This window comes from Bos indicus x Bos taurus, chromosome 10, assembly GCF_003369695.1.
Source record: "Bos indicus x Bos taurus breed Angus x Brahman F1 hybrid chromosome 10, Bos_hybrid_MaternalHap_v2.0, whole genome shotgun sequence".
Lineage (NCBI taxonomy): Eukaryota > Metazoa > Chordata > Mammalia > Artiodactyla > Bovidae > Bos > Bos indicus x Bos taurus.
The window spans coordinates 58,667,845-58,686,127 of record NC_040085.1 but is presented as its reverse complement, the minus strand read 5'-3'; the positions used below and the strand labels follow the sequence as shown (position 1 = coordinate 58,686,127).

Below are 18,283 nucleotides of genomic sequence, written 5' to 3'. Positions count from 1 at the left end.
TGAGAGATTAAACACTGTTGCCCAAGAATACTCTATACAGTAAAGTTATCATTCATATATAAAGGAGAAATAAACACTTTCCCAGGCAAACAAAAACTGAGGGAGTTCATCACTACTACACTTCCTTATAAGAAATCTTATAAGGAGCTCTTCTACCAGAAAACAGAAAGGCAAAATACATAAAACTTTGAGCAAGGTGATACATAGAACCTAGATAGCATATTCAAAAGCAGAGACATTACTTTGCCAACAAAGGTCCGTCTAGTCAAGGCTATGGTTTTTCCAGTGGTCTTGTATGGTTGTGAGAGTTGGACTGTGAAGAAAGCTGAGCGCCGAAGGATTGATGCTTTTTAACTGTGGTGTTGGAGAAGACTCTTGAGAGTCCCTTGACTACAAGGAGATCCAACCAGTCCATTCTAAAGATCAGTCCTGGGTGTTCTTTGGAAGGACTGATGCTAAAGCTGAAACTCCAGTACTTTGGCCACCTCATGCGAAGAGTTGACTCATTGGAAAAGACTGATGCTGGGAAGGATTGGGGGCAGGAGGAAAAGGGGATGACAGAGAATGAGATGGTTGGATGGCATCACCGACTCGATGGACATGAGTTTGAGTGAACTCCGGGAGTTGGTGATGGACAGGGAGGCCTGGAGTGCTGCAGTTCATGGGGTTGCAAAGAGTCGAACAGGACTGAGCAACTGAACTGAACTGAATACATAGAACCAGAAAATTGCAACTCTCAATAAGATTAGGTTTTAAACACTATTATAGCATAAAGGTTAAGGAGGAGAGCAGAAAAAAACACACACACACAAAACTAGTGTATACTTCAACTTTGTAACAACGTAAAGAGATAATGTGAGACAACAGAAATAAAAAAAAAAGGAAAGGAAAAGGAAGAAGCCTATGTAGGTAAATAAAGATAAGATACTACCAGTAGAAGGATTATTTTACCTATGAGACATTTTATACAAATCTCATGGTGACCAGAAAACAAAAATCTAGAGCAGAGACATGAAACATTAAAAAAAAAAAAAAAAAAAGAGGAAATTGACAAAAATATCACAGAAAACCACCAAACTAAAATAGCAGACAGAAACAAAAGGAAAAGGAACAATGGAGATATAGAGCAACCAGAAACTAAAGGATAAAATGGCAATATTAAGTCCTCATTTATCAATAATCATCCTAAATGTAAATGGGTTGAATTCACACATTGAAAGACACAGAGTGTTGGATGGATTAAAAAATTAGATGGAAACAATTTTTGGTGGTAAGTGTGCTGTAGGGAGAAGGCGATGGCACCCCACTCCAGTACTCTTGCCTGGAAAATCCCGTGGACGGAGGAGCCCAGTAGGCTGCAGTCCATGGGGTCGCTCAGGGTCGGACAGGACTGAGCTACTTCACTTTCACTTTTCACCTTCATGCATTGGAGAAGGAAATGGCAACCCACTCCAGTATTCTTACCTGGAGAATCCCAGGGACAGGGGAGCCTGGTGGGCTGCCGTCTATGGGGTCACACAGAGTCGGACACGACTGAGGCGACTTAGTAGCAGCAGTGCTGTAGGGTATACAGACAGAAGTGGAACACATAATATAAACCAGCGTTACCTCAAAAGATAAACCTAACAAGACAAAACCAGAGGGAGGAGCTCAGAAGTTCAACTTTATTAGGCTCCTACTTCTCTGTGATTGCCTCAATTTTTGGTTTGCTAGGATTTCACCTTAAAAAGTTGACTGAAACAAAAAATTCAAAAGAGATTATTCAAAATTCACAGAATGAAATGTAAAAGTAATAATTAAACTTTCAAGGCACTTTTTAAAGGAAAGTTTGTTAACTCACATCTGAAATTATTAAAGCTTAAAATTGCAGTAAGACTTCTGGACATCCTATATGTTATAAAAAGGCGTTCTAGATCTGACGTAGTGGAGAACTATTCACCTGCGTTTCACACCTACTTAGAAAGAGCAGCCAATTGAAAACGTCCATTCATGAAAGTAGGACCCAACGTTGCGTGGAGATCAGTGTCTGAAAGCCTGCTCACCGTGACCTCCATCCTGGGGTTGAGAGCGCTGCTCTGGCGCTTGCTTACCAAGGCAAGTTTGGGGGCTTCTCTCAGCCTCGGTTACCTTTTACGTGTTAAAGAAGCGCGGGAAAGCGGTCTCTCTGGACAGCCCTGGGGACCAGATGAGAAGCACAGGGCTCACTGGAGGACCCGACACAAACCGCCAGGCCTCTATTCCCCAGACCCGCCTTCACCTTTGTCCCTCCCAGTTACGCAACAATGTAGGCACACGGGATGGGGGGGGGGGTAGGGGGTGGGCGACAGGTGGCCTCCGTGCCCTCCTCTGAGGCACCAAGGGGTCCCGCTGCACCGCACGGGGCACTGTGTAGGGGCGAGTCTGCCCTGCCGGCAGTGCCCCTAACCCGCTTAACCCGCGCCCCCGGCTGTCCCCCATGCGCCCGGGGAACCAAGGCCAAGTGCAGGCTACACCCGGGCTGTGGCGCCGGGCGGGGCAGCGGCGGGACCTTTCCGGAACTTTCCGGGGGTGGGGGGAGGCTCGCTCTCCCCGCCTCCAGCCTCCGCCCGGGGACCGCACGGGCCCCAGCAGAGGCCGCGAGCCCTTGCAGGAAGCGGCAGCTTTTACTGCGCCAACGCTGTGGCCCGAGGCTCCACGCACCTCTGGGTAAGAGGCATCCCGCGGCCGGTATGAGGCACTTGGCCAGGGAAAAGGGACCCGGCGGGAGAGAGGTCACCCCTAAAGCCGATTGTTAACCCAGCTCTGTCCCGCATCTGGGACAGCGCAGCCCCTGTGCATCGCGTTCCATTTCGCTTCCCACTTTTTTTCTCCACCCGCGGCATCCACAGCTCTTGCAGCCCCTGCTAGAACCCGGGTCTTGCGACGTGCTGGAGTCGTGGAGCTGCTGCCCTGCGAGGGGAGGTTGAAAACCAATGTATCCGTGGTCTTGTGTATGGGAATTTCTTGGTACCCTGGTGTGTAGGAATTTCTGGCATCTTTCACTTGTTGATTGTGTCACTCCGGCGTGGTCCCAGTGCGCAAGGGGTTCTCAGCCCCCGGGGGTAGGAGGTGACGTCTGCTGGTCTGCCCACAGTAGGGCGCGTTTATCCACACAGCCTGTGGGATGGAGGGGCGGGGGCTCAAGAAGTATCCTTCAGCTATGGCTGGAACCAGCCGTGGAGAGAGCATTTAGGGCCTGTGCTAAACAGGAACTGGTGGAAAGGGTTCTCTGGTGAAATTGGGGTGCTTTCCTTTCTCTTCGTTTCTCTCTTTTAATAATAAAAATCCCAACCTAGCCTCTTACTCAAAAACACAGGGAGCAGAGCTCTGGATTTGCCTGGGCTCCCCATTGCTGTGGTGTAGGGTTCTGACCCATTTTTGTGCCATGTACCACTTTGGCAGTTTTGGGGAGACTAAGGACCACTTTTAGGTTCAGTGCTTTTGAAGGTGTAAAATAAAAGGCAGAGTGTTATAAGGGAAACCTATTCCAAATCACTTGTCCAAATATTAAGAGAATTGATGTAGTAGTATATATGCCTTTTAAAAATAATGCATTAAGTAATATCATCTAGCAGTGGATCTAATAGCTATCATAATTTTGAAATAGTAACAAACATAAATAATATTTCAAGATTTGGGTAATACCTGTAATATAAGAAAATATCTGTGATTTCTATTGGTGATAAAGTCATAGGTACTGCATGTATCTGCTGGGGTTTGTTGCCTGAGAAGAAAGAAGTGTTTGTTACTCAGTTGTGTTAGACTCTTTGCAATGCCATGGACTGTAGCCTGCCTGGCTCCTCTGTCCATGGGATTCTTCAGGCAAGAATGCTGGAGTAGGTAGCTATTCCCTTCTCCAAGGGATCATCCCCACTGAGGGATCAAACCCAGGTCTTCTGCATTGCAGGTAGATTCTTTACCATCTGAGCCACTGTATAAAATTCAAGAAAGTGCTAAATTTCAGTTAGAAATTAGTGAAGATGTAAATGTTTATTTTCTACCCAAGTTCCTGGTTAAGTGGAAGGTCCTGCCCAGGAAGTCAGGTCACATGACTTCTGATCTTGATGCTTCCACTAACTAGCAGCATGAGCTTGTCTTTTGGACTTCTTTTCACCTTGACTTCTTCATTGTACCGTGGAGATAATCATACCTTCCCCTGTATTTAAGGTGTCCAGTGCTATACCTGGCACAAGGGAGTGAAATAAGTACTGTCTGCTAGAACTTGTGTCCCTCTCTGGACTCCAAGCCATTGCCATTATGTCCCCAGTCCTGGTACATAGAATGTGGTGGTGGTTCAGTTGCTGAGTCAAGTCCACCTCTTGCCATCCTATGGAATGTAGCCCTCCAGGCTCTTCTGTCCATGGGATTTCCCAGGCAAGATTACTGGTATGGGTAGCCATTTCCTTCTCCAAAAATTAGTCAATAAATATTTTTTGAATGAATAAGTACATTGGAAATTATTGCTTGTAACTACAACTAAAACACTCAGAATTTATCCAGGGGACAGCTGCTGGTTTGTGAAATGACTCTGCTTAAAATAATTTGGGTTTCTTTTTCCTAGTGGCTGAACACATCTGGAGCTGGAATGCTTGAAATGTCAGTCAGGGCCCTTGGGTCTATGTGGGTCTTTGTGTGGGTCTTTGTGACTAGTGTTCTGCCAGAGAAAATGAAATTTGATGTTTATAGGAAACTAGAACTCTTTTGCAGAACAGTTTCTCCTCCATCTTACATGTGTCTAGGCTCGTTAATTTGATGTGATGTAACACAGGAAGTTGTCTTATAGGGAGTGGAGACTGACCCATGATGAGGCATTTCTGGGCCCAGTGGCACATTTCTCTTTCCTCTTTTCTTTTCACCTTCCCCTGCCCCATTGAATATTACCTGACTCCTCTATGACCCTTAAAGATTTGATAAATAGGAGCAGTAGATGGAAGTTGCTACAGGCTGGCCAGATTAGACCTAAAGCCAGCTAGCTGCTTCTTAATGCCCAACCTTAAAAGTCTATGTAATCCAATAAATGTGGATGTTAATAGGAAGAAGAAAATCAGACTCAGCCAGGGACCCCTGTGATTTACTTTGTAAAATTGCTAAGTTGGGGTGGAAAGATGGGGAGATAACTTTGTAAAGAACAGTAAATTTAGAGCACGCTGGGGCTCTCTATGGCCGCAACTTCGGAAGGGGCAAATACTGGTATTATGGACTGAATTGCATCCCCTCAAAAATTCGTATGTTGAAATCCTAATCCCCATAGCTTAGAATCTGACTATTCAGAGAGAGGGCCTTTAAAAAGGGAATTAAGGTTAAATGAGATCATAAGGGTAGGACCCTAATCCATTATGACTAGTGTCTGTATGAAAAAAGAAAAAGACACCAGGGGTGCATGTAGAGACAAGACCACACGAGGACGTAAGGAGGCCCAGGCCTAGGAGAGAGGCCTCAGGAGAAACTATACATGCTGACACCTTGGTTTTGGACTTGCAGCTTCTAGAATAGTAAGAAAGAAATTTCTGCTGTTTGAGCAACCCAGTTTGTGGTATCTTGTTGTGAAAGCCTGAGCAGAATACTATACAGGCTGAGGAATGTTAGATGGAATAATGAGCTCTTTCTTCCTTCCAAGCTCTTTCTTGAAGGTTACACTGACCTTCAAGGCTCTGTGTTCCAAATGATGTTGCTAAAAGATGGAGGAGGAAGGCTCAGATCAAATAAGTTTTGTTTTGCCGAGCCACTGACATTTCTGGTTCAATTTTTGCTATAGGATAGCCTGATGAGGCAGACTAATTAAATCTGGACTTTGCCTTTGAAAACAAAAGCTTAAGCATCTGACCCTTTGGTTTTGCAGATCCATGGGATGAACCCTCTGTGCCACATGTCTGGTTGCCTGAGTGGGGTTGACTCTCAGGGTAACTAGGAATATCAAAGTGAAAAGAGTTGGTTAATATATCAAAATATTATACTGCTCCTTTTACATAGGGCCCCAAGGGACCCTGACCTTGAATTTCTAGCTTCCAGAACTGTTAGAACATAAATTTCTGTCGTTTAGCCTTTTTTTCTTTTTTTCTTGTTTGGTTTCGTTTTTAAGGGCAGCTCTAGCAAGTAAATGAATCTGGGCACTCTAAGTCATGATCCCAGAAGGTCCTTCAGTTTCTCTTAGGACCCCTCTCCCTTACCTACCCAAGAGAATCTCATATGCTCTTTCTAGAGATACTCTGTATTGTCCCTTGGATCCTGTCTGAGGTTGTTAAGACCTTCTTCCCCTTCATGATCCTGAAAGTTAAGAAAAAACAGAACTTGACATTTTAAGCAAATCACCAGCCTAGTCACTGAGCCATGTACAGAGCAGATGCTTTATAATTGCGTGGTGGGTGATGGGTTGATGCTGCCGGTGATGATTCTTAAGGACCATGGGGTAATTCCTTTCTAATCATAATGATTTTCCAAGTTTTGACCCTAGCTTGGTCCTCAGGGAGCTTTCATTTCATGCAGCAAGCTCAGGCCCTATCTACAGTAATGGAGAGGAGATACCTCTGTTTTTATCCTGGGACCAGTCTCTGACTTCTGGGGCCTATGGTGATTTCACTCGATGTACTTTCTCTTTTCCTTGGCAGTTTGCTTTAAGGCAGCCCATGATAATGGGTTTAAATAATCACCTTGCTTACAGTACAGAATGTGAGAGCATCCCAAGGAGGTTCTGGGTTTAGTAGATGTGGTTTTGCGTTTCTGTGAGCCTGTGAATGGTGCTCAAGGTGGAGGACTAGACAACTGGGTTTGGACAGTAATCATGAGCCTTTCAAGGTCTAGGTGGTCAAATCTAAGCTTGTTTTGAGTCACAGAGAAGGAGGGGCCTTTAAAGGCAGCTGGACACAGTGACTTATTTTACACCTGGAAATGGACTCAAAGTGGTTGTGACTTGCCCATGGCTCCACAATGTCTGTTTCCTTACTTATAAAACAGGGATAATAATACCAACCTCTCAGGTTGTTGTGAGAAATTACGTGAAAAACGTAGCCTGTCCTGTCACATAGAAAACCTTCGGTGATTTTTTTTTTCTGGTGTTTTCCTTGTGTCTGGGATAGTGCACAGTGACTCCCAGTGAATCATCGTCAGACTTGGGGGAACAGAAAGGGAGATATGGTTCCCATTCTGATTATGTTCAAGCCCTGGCAACAAACCCTTGTCATTCTTTGCTGCAATAATTCAGAGCCCAATCTGTTTAAAGAGTTAGTAGAACAAGTATTCCCATTTAAGTATCTGCTTGTGAACCTGTTTCCCTTTCCCCCTCATTTAGTGGGTCACAATGTTTAGAGAAGGAAGGGACCTTTGAACCTATGCAATTCAATCCTTTATTCCGTTGTTGAAGAAAACATGACCCAGAATAGTTAAGGACAAGCTCTACCTGGCACTACCTGGAAGGTGGATTTGGGTCTCTGACTGCTGACATGTCCTCATACAAGGCTTATGCAGTAATGGGGAACTGTGTCATTTATCTAGATGCAGGGAAGACATGAGCTTGAGGAACCTGGCACACCTGTTACCTGGCACCCCCTTGTTCTGTCCTAACCGTTAAAGGATTGAATTTGGCATCTCTTCAATCACATTCAAAGAACACTTGTATAACTTATATTTAAAGAGTCTCTTCTCATTGTGTTAAGACCTCACATGCTGGATTCCAGGCAACAGTATGCCTGACAAATTGGCCAGTCCCTATTTATAATCAAACTCCATTCCTCAGAGTCTTCTTGTATGTGAAACTCTGAGTGGGAATCACAACACTCCTGAGGCTGATGCATACTTTTATTGTGATCACTGAGTGGGTTCAGGAGATCAAGGCAAAGCTGGATCCTTGCTGTGTGACTGGAAGCAAATTAATTCTATGTTAGGCTCCCCCTCCCCTGTGTGTCTTGTTCTACAGTCTCAGGATGGACATGCACAGGCTTGTGCACATGTTGAAACCTTCAGTATACTTATTTGACTGAAGGCCAACTGTGAATGGTGGGGTTAAAGGGGAGCTAAATTGTGATGCTTTATGCACTAGAACTTAAGCGGTCAAGCTCCCATTGGCTAAAGCAAGCAAGGAAACAAGACACTTCCCCCCATATAATTCATTCAAAACCTGAAATTTTTCAGTTGCAATAATCCGATTGACTGACATTTTCCCCTTTTCTGGAGCTGCAATGTGAGCTAATTTCCCTCCCATGAACAGAGTTTCTGTTTTCTGCTTAGTTAATGTATGGTTTGGGGAAATCGTCAGTCCTTCCCTATTATAAGGCTTTCTGACTGTAAAATGTATGCTGCTGCTAAGTCACTTCAGTTGTGTCCGACTCTGTGTGACCCCATAGACGGCAGCCACCAGGCTCCCCCATCCCTGGGATTCTCCAGGCAAGAACACTGGAGTGGGTTGCCATTTCCTTCTCCAATGCATGAAAGTGAAAAGTGAAAGTGAAGTTGCTCAGTCGTGTCCGACTCTTAGCGACCCCATGGACTGCAGCCCACCAGGCTCCTCCATCCATGGGATTTTCCAGGCAAGAGTACTGGAGTGGGGTGCCATTGCCTTCTCTGGGAAAATGTATATAGGCTAGGAAAACTTGTAGGAAACTTCTCAGCAGCAAAGGGAGCCAGTGTTTCATTGCTGCGTCCTCATTAGTAACTCTTAATCAGCAATTCTTTAAAGAAAATTCCTATAGTTCCCTCCTAAAGAGTTAGGGAACCAAAGAACCCCAATGTGATTCTAAGCCCTGAATCATCAAGGAGCTGTGTGGAATTGTTTCCTGGATCTATTTGCTCCTGGTCCACTCCTAGAGCACTAGTCTCACAGCTTAATGTTTAAACAAACATTTGGCATTGCAACAGCTCTAGAGGTAGAGTTCTGACATGGCCCTGCAGGCCTAAATGAAGGTTGCTCCATTTTCTTTATTTGTTAAAATAGTAATCCAGTTCCTGAACACACAGGCGATGTCATTACTCAAGGGGAGGTGAGCCAAGAGGAAGGGTGCTGCTTGTGTAATACCTCCATGGGCTTCACTCCTTTGGTTCTCAAGGTTCTCAGAGGGTGTGGTTTCTTTCTCTCCCCTGGTGCTTTGGACCTTTGCTGCACTTTGCTGCACTTACACCCGCTCTTCCATATAGCCACCCAGAGCAAGGTCCCATTTCACATCCTTCCTTCTTTATCCCTTGTGCATAATTTGTCACAAAAATGGCTTCAATATTGGTTTTGCATTCACACCTTTATCTCTCTTCTCATGTCTATTCCAAACCCTGGCTGGTTCCTAAATTTCTGAATCAGCTGCTGAACGACCTTCATATCCCTGGTCTTACTCATCCCGGTGCGTCGTAGCACAGTGCCTGGCACATAGTGAACACTCAAAAATGCTGAATTCATCTATTGCCTAAGTCATCCTCTCAACTCCCCCGTGGGGGTCTTCTTCAGTTTCCTTAAGAACTTCCAAGGGCTCTCATTGCCTTTAGCAGGACCACAGCTCACACACAGCCAGGGCTGAGCGGTAACAAATACGAATCTTGGCTATGTGGGGCTGGGTGAGCTTTAACTTCGTTCAGGGTGTAGATTGTCAGTGACCAATCTATAGATGGGCAGTTCCAGCTGAGAGCTGACATGAGAGAATGTGGGCTTAGTGTTGTCAGAGAGGCCAGCGATCTGGAATTTTGAAGGTGTGTGCGTGCTCCTTTCAGTCGTGTCCGACTCTTTGTAACCCTATAGACTGTAGCCCTCCAGGCTCCTCTGTCCATGGAATTCTCCAGGCAACACTGGAGTGGGTTGCCATGCCCTCCTCCAGGGGATCTTCCCAACCCAGGGACTGAACCTGTGTCTTTTATGTCTCCTGCATTGGCAGGTTGGAGAAGGCAATGGCACCCCACTCCAGTACTCTTGCCTGGAAAATCCCATGGATGGAGGAGCCTGGGAGGCTGCAGTCCATGGGGTCGCTGAGGGTCGGACACGACTGAGCGACTTCACTTTCACTTTTCACTTTCCTGCATTGGAGAAGGAAATGGCAACCCACTCCAGTGTTCTTGCCTGGAGAATCTCAAGGACGGGGGAGCCTGGTGGGGTGCTGTCTGTGGGGTCGAAGAGTCGGACACGACTGAAACAACTTAGCAGCAGCAGCATTGGCAGGTGGGTTCTTTACCAGTAGCGCCACCTGGCATATTCAAATTTTTAATGTTGGGTTAGTAATGTTCTCACATTACTAATTCAGAATTTAGGCAGAATTTGTGAGTCAAACAAAACACAGCTCTGGTCTGCATTGGGCCTGCAAGTTGCTTCTTTGTGACCCTTAGATTAGATGACTATTGTTTAGGATTAAGCTTCCAACCCCAAACTTTACTTACGTATGCCCACCCAGTGTTCTTTCTCCCTTTTCCCAGCGGACTCTGGTTTAGACTCCCTTCCTCCTTGCCCACAGTTGTGCCATGCTTATTCTAGGTGATTCTGTTTCCTAAATCTCTTAACTGTCCCAGACTAGCTCAGACAGGCCCTTGCCTAGACTTCCCTGTTTCTGCCCAAACAATTCCTCTGTCTTCAGCTGCCTAGATATCAACTTTGGCTTTTGTTTTCCTGAAGGGGCCCTTCCTACCTCTCATTCAATCATTCTCTTTCCCTTTTCTCTGTCTTATCTAAATTTTTATTTGTATTTCTAATACTAACACTGTATTAGGCCCTTATCATTACACCTGGACCTCTGCACTAGTCTCCTGACTTCCAGACCTGGTTTTGCCTCTCCTTCGATTTAATTTCTCCCTGACACTAGATTCATTTTCTCAATGCTGCCTCCTCTGTTCTATCACTTCTTAAAACTTTTTTTTTGTTTTTCAGTATAAAGCCTCAGTTGCCTAGCATGGCCCTTTATAATTGGACTGTGGTGTTTCCTTATTATCTACTCCTCTCAATGTCAGTCAATTCTGGTTGGCCTTCCCAGCTTATTAGTCACGGTCTTGGGAAATACTTGGCATGCTCAAGGCTGTTAAGAGGGTTTAATGAAACAACTGTTTACAAAGGTGTGGGCAGGGTTAAGGGGAACCAGCAAGAGTAGTGAAGCAAATGTATTGATTTGGGGCATGAGGAAGCAAGCAGAGGGAGTGATTACTGGCACCTTGAGAAAAAGCTGTAGCTGAGGAGAGGGCCACCCCATAAGAGCCAAGGTCTTTGGCTAGAGCAATCCAGTATTGCTGAGCTGAAGCTTGGTTGGGAGGGGTCCGGGCAACAAATATCCTAATTTCATTCTTTTCCCATCCTCTAATCTACTGGTGCCTCCCACTGACTGAATCCAACTGGAAGCCAGAGGACCAGGGAGGCCAGCTGATGCCCATCTCACAGTTTGGCTCTCAGAGCTTGGAGAGAGCAGAGAAGGCTGGGGAGAGGCCTGGAGGGTGGTATCCCACTCTTTTACTTACTTACGCTGTTCCATCCCCTTGGTGTACCCTTGTGTAGCATCTCCACTTGTCCAAATGCTGCTAGTCTTTTATCTCTTGCTCAGATCATGTCTGTTTCACCAAACTGTCATTGGTTATTTCTCTCCTCAAAACACCAGAGGTGTTTAGCTCCTACTGATTACATTGCATTTTGCTTCTTCAAGTTAAGTCTAAGAACTGGGATATAAACCCAGAGGTTTGGAAGCCAACCCCAACTTTCCTCCCCACTGATCCAGAGATGATGTAGGTGGTGAAAAATACAGATGCCTCATCTTTTGGCAGCTGTTCCTGAGAAGGTGGCTAGAGAGTGCTACACTCTTGGTAGGGTACAGAGGTTTTCTGCCTGCTTCCCCCAACTGTCTGGACCCAAGGGATGACAAGAAGGACTCAGATACTCTGTAAGTGTTGTGAAGATAGATGGGACCAGAGTCTTGAACCATTGAACCAGAGTCTCAAACCATCAGGCAATTTCAGACTCTCTGGGAAAACAGATGCATCAAAATGCCAACAAATAAATGATGACCACAAGAAAGTTCTAAGAAGGGCAGGATAGGTACCACAGTTTGTAGACTAGCCTGGCTGGAGGTACTACAGAAGCTGGGACTTGGGCTGGACTTTGGGCCATGGCTAAGATGAAGAAACGGGAGGAGGGAGCATTTCAGGAAGGTGTTATAGTAGTGGAGGGTGAGGGACTAATGTGTTCTCCATTCCACTAGAATGCAAGTTCTGTCAGCACAAGGACCTGATGTGACATGTTCACTATTCTATTCCCAGCATCCAGCACAGCTCCTGTCATAATGAAGGATAAGATCTCAGTCACTGCCTTAGTCCGCTTGGGCCCCTATAACAAATATAGCAGCCCCCTCTTATTGGTGGGGGAATATGTCCCAAGACCTCTTCAGTGAATGCCTGAAACCATGCATAGTACCGAATCCTGTATATACTGTTTTTCCCTCTACCTACACATCTGTGATAATGTTTAACTTATAAATTAGGTACAATAAGAGATTAACAATAAGAATAAAATAGAACAATTAGAACAATGTAGTATAATGAAAGTCGTGTGAATATTATCTCTCAAAATATCTTATTTATGAATTTAATATGAATTTAATTTTCCATCCCAGCTAGGCACATATCACTCTGGGGTTGTAACTTTTACAGTTTGAGGTGTGAAAGCAAACTAGCATGAATTTCTTTTTCTTCTTCACAGTTTCACGATAGGTTTGTTCTTACCATACCACTTACCAGTCTCAGCATAGGTTTTTTTTTTTTCCCCTTTATTGAAAACTTTCATCTTTTCATTTAAAGGAAGCACTTTATGGCTTTTTTTTTTTTTTCCTTATTCATATTGTCAGAATCACTACTCTTGTGTTTTGGGAACTTTATTAAGTAGAAGAAGGGTAACTTGCACACAAGCACTGCAATACAGTTCATCTGATAGCTGAGGTGGCCACTAGGTGACTAACTGGCGGAATAAGCTGGACGAAGGGATGTCATGTCCCAGGTGGGATGCAGCAGGATGGTATGAAATTTCATCACTCCACTCAGAGTAGCATGCAGGTTAGACTTTGTGGATTGTTTATTTCTGAAATTTTCCATTTAATATTTTTGGACTGCCATTCACTGTAGATAACTGAAACCACGGAAAGCCAAACTGTGAATAAGGGGAACTGTAGAACCACAGACTGCTGCTGCTGCTTAGCTGCTAAGTCATCTCTGACTCTTTTGTGACCCCATGGACTGTAGCTTGCCAGCTTCCTTTGTCCATGGCATTTCCCAGGCAAGAATACTGGAGTGGGTTGCCATTTCCTTCTCCAGAGTATCTTTCAGACCCAGGGATCAAACTGGTGTCTCCTGCATTGGCAGGTGGATTCTACCATTGAGCCACCTAGGAAGCCTGTACCAAAGACTAACTGGCTTATATACAACAGAAATTTATTTCTTGTAGTTCTAGAGCCTGGAAAGTCCAAGATCAAGGTACTTGCATGATTGGGTCAGGGCTGATGTCGTTTCTTTGTGTTCTCACATAGTAAAAGGGGTGAGGGATCTTTCTATGCTATACTATGCTATGCTAAGTCACTTCAGTCGTGTCCGACTCTGGGTGACCCCATAGACGGCAGCCCAACAGGCTCCCCCGTCCCTGGGGTTCTCCAGGCAAGAACACTGGAGCGGGTTGCCATTTCCTTCTCCAGTGCATGAAAGTGAAAAGTGAAAGTGAAGTTGTTCAGTCATGTCCGACTCCTAGCGACCCCATGGACTGCAGCCTACCAGGCTCCTCCATCCATGGGATTTTCCAGGCAAGAGTACTGGAGTGGGGTGCCATTGCCTTCTGGACCTTCTTTAAAAGGGCACTAATACCGTTCATGAAGGCTCCACCCTCAGGACCTAATCAACCCCAGAGGCCCCACCTCCTGACTAACACCATAACCTTTGGAAGTTAACATTTCAACATGTGGATTTTTTTTGGGACACAAATGTTCAGGCCATAGAGTGAATTAATAGATGGCTGGATTTATTTAGTACCTTTACATGTCAGATGTACACGTGATGAATGAAAGTAGAACTTCATTCAGAAAAACTGTATTGGGTGTGGAGGAAAACATTAACAGTTTCAAGCTAGGAAAAAAAAGATGTGCATACATCTCATTACCTTTACTTTTCCAATATTTAAATTAGATCTTCTAACATTAAAAAAACAAAACTTTCCCCTGAAATTTGGCTCACCTTGCTCTTGGCCTGCATTATCAGCAGCTGGCAAGCTCTGCTGTTCCGTTAGCATCTAAAGCTACTAGACTGGGAATGGGACCAGGGCGGATGGGGAAATTGCTGTGTGTCACAGGTCCTTGTGAGTAGCAAGTATGCAATGCATACTTGTGGAAGCACTCTTAGCTATAGCAGAACTGTGATGATGCAAATTTCATGTAACTCTTTCCATAAGGATATGCTTGCACATTTAGTGTTGCTAAATGTAATTTAATCTGAATACCTTTTGTGTAGGAGACAAATCTGTAAATAAAAATATAGCTTAGACAGTGTTTTTTGAGCACTTCTGATTGATGACATTTCCCTTTTTATTAAGGTTAAATGGGTAAAAAGGACGAGAGAACTTTCCTTGGTGGAGAAGATATCTTGTTTCGATACTGCAGGTGAAAGAGTGTGACAAAAGAAAGGAAGGCCCCATGCTGTATTCTTCAGGAGTAATTATTGCATTAAAAAATCACACCGTAGCTGTGTTATTTAATTGTAAAGTTTGGCCCACTCATTCACATAATTATAGCATTCAACAGTAATACGTAATTAAATTGCTTTTTAAATGCCACCTGACAGTTGAGCAGCTTTGTAAGGAGGAGCAGAGCAAAATTTGTTAAACATGTAAAATCTTCCATCTGACTGAATAGTAGTGAATGCATTTTAGTGTAAGTATATTAAAATGTACCTGAGATTTGTTTTCAATCAGGCATGGTGAGGCCAGCCCATCAGGAGATGACTGCCATGAAAGACGAAGCTTTGACTCCCAGTTCTGTAGGAACAGGAGGCCTGCTCCACCACACTGGGTCTGGTGGGGAAGCACCCAGATTGGTCAGGAGGCAGGCAAATTAAGAGGAAAGCATGGGCATAAACCTGGGTTTCCCTGGTGGCTCAGATGGTAAAGAATCAAGACCTGGGTTTGATCCCTGGGTTGGGAAGATCCCCTGCAAATGGGAATGGCTACCCACTCCAGTGTTCCTACCTGGAGAATCCCATGGACAGAAGAGCCTGGAGGGCTACGGTCCATGGGGTTGCAAAGACTTGGCCATGACTGGGTGACTAACACTTTCACTTTTCATGGGCAAAACCTATGGTGTGATTTTCATGAGGCAGGGGGAGCAGATTGACCAGGTTTGGTGCTGGCTAATTTGAATAATTTTAGTGGACTCTGGACTGTAGGGGCTGCACTTGTTGTCTTGATGTCTGGCCCTGGGATGATTAGGGGTGAGGAATATTGCCTTCTGGAATGTAAAATCCAGATAGAGGAAGTGGTTCAGGTTTGGGCTTGTTACCCAATTACCTAATTACCAAAGGTGTGCTTCCAGACTGAGGTGTTTACATTTTTAGAAGTTGGCTAGTCCTAGAAACAGCATTTCTTTAAGGTCTAATAAAGCCCCCAGATGTCAAACAATCATAAAATACAGAAATTAAAAACATGATTAATACAGTAGGATTCAGAATATCTCCAGGAAGGTTTCAGGAAGTGTCTTATCCAGTGCCACTGATAAATGCTGCAGATATGCCTACAGACTTGACTTGCATGTGCTTCAGATTGAGATGTGATCACATTAAGGAACCATAGCATTTTGAGCAGAGAAGGCAGTGGCAACCCACTCCAGTACTCTTGCCTGGAAAATCCCATGGACGGAGAAGCCTGGTAGGCTGCAGTCCATGGGGTTAAGAGTCGGACACGACTGAGCGACTTCACTTTCACTTTTCACTTTCCTGCATTGGAGAAGGAAATGGCAACTCACTCCAGTGTTCTTGCCTGGAGAATCCCAGGGACTAGGGAGCCTGGTGGGGTGCTGTCTATGGGGTCACACAGAATCAGACACGACTGAAGCGACTTAGCAGCAGCAGCAGCAGCAGCAGCATTTTGAGGGGCACTGTGTGTCATTTTCATGACAATGCAATCATGGTGACAATTTCCCTTTGATAGTTTAAGTCAGAGGGTGTGATGGCTACTGTTATGTATCAACTTGACTGGGCCATAGGGTGCCCAGATATTTGGTTAAACATTATTCTGGATGTGTCTATGAGAGTGTTTCTGGAGGAATCAGTAGACAGGGTAAAGAAGGTTGCCCTACCCAATGTGGGTGGTGTCATACAATTAGCTGGAGGTCTGAATAGAACAAAAATGCTAACACTCCCATGAGTAACAGAGATCTCAGAAGAATCCTGAATCACCAAGGATCCAGACATTTATTGTGACTTATTTTCTCATTCAATATTATCTAATTTTGTATCTGTAAATTTGGTCCCCAAGTTGTATAGACGTCCCTGCCCAAAAAACTTGGATCTGCCTATAAGGCTGCGCTTCTGGGGCATGACATGTGAGGGCCAAGCAAAGAGGTCGTCCAGAGATTTAGAGCTGGAGAAGGTCCAGACTGGGAGCTTACCACCTCTGAATTGCTGGCTCCTTCTAATGCCTGCATTGCTGCTCCTAAGGGCATTCAGGAAAAGTTACTTTACACAGAAAGAACTCATTGTGGCTCTGGTCTCGCTGCAGATTCACGTGACTTTCGGGAGATCACCTTGGGTCTCTGAGCCTCAGTTTTCCCATCTGTAAACTGGTATCAATACCTCCAGTGTAGGCTCACGTATGGGCCTTGTGAATTGTAAAGTTCTGGGCACATGGGAAGGAAGTATGATTATAATTGTGTTGCTACTTGTATTTCCATTATCTTGCTATTACTTGAAATATTCATAGATGTAGCATTTCAGTGACTAAAGAGCAAAGCTAATGTCCATCCTGACACACAGTTTTTTGCTGTTTAATTTGTTCTAATTTTTTATTGTGGAAACTTTCCAGAATATACCAAAAAACCACAGATTACCACAAGGAATGCCCATATAAATCCATAAATTGGCTTCAAATTATCAACTCTGAAATAATGCCATTTGTAGCAACATGGATGGGCCTAGAGATTATTATATTAAGTGAAGTAAGTCAGACAGAGACAAATATCATATGATATCACTTATATGTAAAATCTGAAAAAAATGGTACAAATGAATTTATTTAAAAAACAGAAATAGACTCACATAGAAAACAAATTTATGGTTACCAAAGGGGAAAGGAGAAGCAGGGATAAATTTGAAATTTGGGATTAGCAGATACAGACTACTGTATATAAAACAGATAAACAACAAGGACCTACTATTGTACAGCACAGGGAACTATATTCAATATCTTACAGTAACCTATAAAGGAAAATAATCTGAAAAAGTATATATACATACATACACACATACATATATATCTGAATCACTTTGCTATATATTTGAAATGTAAATCAACTATACTTCAATAAAAAATTAAAATTTAAAAAATATTATCAACTCATGGCCAATCTTGTGTCATCTACACTCCTACCTACTTGCCATTTGTAATATTTGCAAGCAAATCTAAATGATTTCAACTGTAAGACTATCAGTATGTATTTTTAAATTTTAAGAGCCCTTAAAATTATATTAATATCAATACTATTATTCTACCTGGCTCATTCCCCCCAAAACTTAAATTTTTTCTTCCAATTTGCTTAGTAAGCTAAAATTTAATATATTCCCTCCCATATCACTCCATGGGGTATAATCTATATTATATCTGAATGTAAATAAAATTCAGCTGGTAGGCATTTTCCTTGAGTTATCTCTTAAGTCTAATGCTGTGAGACTCCTCAACGGAGGAGTCAGTTTGAATTAAACTCTCCTCTTCAATTAGTCATGTGACCTTAAGCAGGTACTCCACTTTACACTAAACTTCAATTTTCTTTTCTGTAAAATGGGGATACTAACACTCTCTTTACAAAGTTATTGTAAGGAGTCTGTCTCTGAGATACCATCAGAGCAGATCAGATCAGATCAGATCAGTCGCTCAGTCGTGTCCAACTCTTTGTGACCCCATGAATCGCAGCACTCCGGGCCTCCCTGTCCATCACCAACTCCCGGAGTTCACTCAAACTCACGTCCATTGAGTCAGTGATGCCATCCAGCCATCTCATCCTCTGTCATCCCCTTCTCCTCCTGCCCTCAATCCCTCCCAACATCAGAGATACCATAAGTACAACTAAAACTCTCAACAAATGTTAGC

At 44.0% G+C, this 18,283-nt stretch overlaps 1 protein-coding gene across 1 annotated transcript in view; it reads left to right on the top strand.

Moving 5' to 3' along the window:
* Positions 1-2,577: 2,577 nt before the first annotated feature.
* The window catches only part of SQOR (sulfide quinone oxidoreductase), a 53,839-nt gene continuing 38,133 nt past the window's right edge, over positions 2,578-18,283 (top strand). Inside the window, exon 1 of the mRNA XM_027554101.1 lies at positions 2,578-2,685. The gene's annotated coding sequence lies outside the window, so the exon portion shown is untranslated. The remainder of the gene's footprint in view (positions 2,686-18,283) is intronic.